This window comes from Phodopus roborovskii, unplaced genomic scaffold, assembly GCF_943737965.1.
Source record: "Phodopus roborovskii unplaced genomic scaffold, PHOROB, whole genome shotgun sequence".
Taxonomy (NCBI): domain Eukaryota; kingdom Metazoa; phylum Chordata; class Mammalia; order Rodentia; family Cricetidae; genus Phodopus; species Phodopus roborovskii.
Genome location: NW_026125675.1, coordinates 153,004 through 154,445, shown reverse-complemented (window position 1 = coordinate 154,445; position 1,442 = coordinate 153,004). Strand labels below are relative to the sequence as shown.

Genomic DNA, 1,442 nt, shown 5'->3' with positions numbered 1-1,442 from the left:
TCTATTGATGCATTGGAGCATTGGAGTGGACAGAAACTCCAGTGAATGTCCCACAGTGTCAGTCCTCCACGGTCAGTGTTGATTTTGTGTCTTTTTTTTTTAAGTCAGGTAATTTATTAACAGAGCCCTGCAGCAAGAAAATAAAGCTGCTTTCTGGTAAGTGTTGAAGGAGCCAAGGCTGTATATTTTCCCAGTGTTCACTTCTAAATCCCAGCCAAGGTGTGGCCCGCATTCTCAGAGCTACAGAATATGACACTGGGTCAGATGGTTATCTCTTTAGTAAAACTCCTAACACAGGTGAGGAGCTCTCGGCTTTCTAAGTACCCTCTTCCTACAGTCCCTATTCCCCTGGTGGGTGGAGGAAAAGCAGGCCAGGCAGGCATTAGCACAAACAGTCTTTATTGGGCTCACACCAGGAGTCCATTGGTCTTGAGGACCTCTGTGAACTTGCTTATTTTCTTCTCCACATTGTTTTCTGCCTGTTTCCACAGCCTCAAGAGCTGCTGCTTCTTACGATAATGGATCTTGGCCTTTTGCTTCCGTTTCTCCTCCAGTGTGGCTATTACTGCTTGGTGTTTCCACCCAACCTCATGGGCCAGACACCCCAGGTAGGCAACCTTAAGGGTAGCAAGGACCACCGTGCATGTTTTTCTTGTCATAGGGCAGAGGGATCCCTTCCAACACCTTGAAGGCATTCCATGGTACCCTGGCCTAGATTAGTCTTGTGGGGCAGTGCGGGGGGGGGGGTTTGGGGGTGGGGAGCTGTACATATGTTGTCCGAGCTCAGAGCTCGGAATTGGTAGGGACCTCGAGAGGGCTTGGTGTTCATCCATTTTCAGAGAAAGGCCTGGTACTAGTTTCTATAGAAATTTACAGAAATGTTGATGCCTTCACAGCACACAAGTACCTGCTTTGTCACAATGGCCGTCAGGCGGTCCAGAAGATAGCCTTGGCCATCAAACACTAGAAACTGTCCCTCCGCCATTTTTGGCAGCCACCTGGAAAAGCGATTTTGTATGTCTTGATTACAAAATCTTCCCTTGTTTTACACGAGCAAGCCATCCTGCTTTACCTTCTAGCCTTAGGTCAATAATCCTCCCACAATCAGTTTGTGTGTGTGAGTGTGTGTTTCCAGGCAGGCTTTGGGTTTTATCTGTTCATGGGCTGATTGTTCCTGCTCTGTTAGACATATTTGTCCTTGCACAGTGATACTGAACTCTGTACTGTGAGTTTTTGTCCTAACCCCTGCAAGCAGCCACAGCTGAAACATGGCCCTTTAGCAACTTCCTTCAAGGCAGCAAACCTCAGTATCTATGGGCAGAGGCACTTACCAAACTTACCAAAAGCTTTGGCCTGTCACCCCATTAACAAGGAGAATATTACAGGAAGATAACCGTGGTTAAGGCCATCCTAAACTACACCGTGAGTTCCAGGCCAACCTG

The 1,442-nt window shown here is 47.6% G+C and overlaps 1 pseudogene; it reads right to left on the bottom strand.

Moving 5' to 3' along the window:
• Positions 1-402: 402 nt before the first annotated feature.
• On the bottom strand, positions 403-985 carry LOC127217392 (60S ribosomal protein L13a-like; annotated as a pseudogene).
• Between the last annotated feature and the right edge of the window lie 457 nt (positions 986-1,442).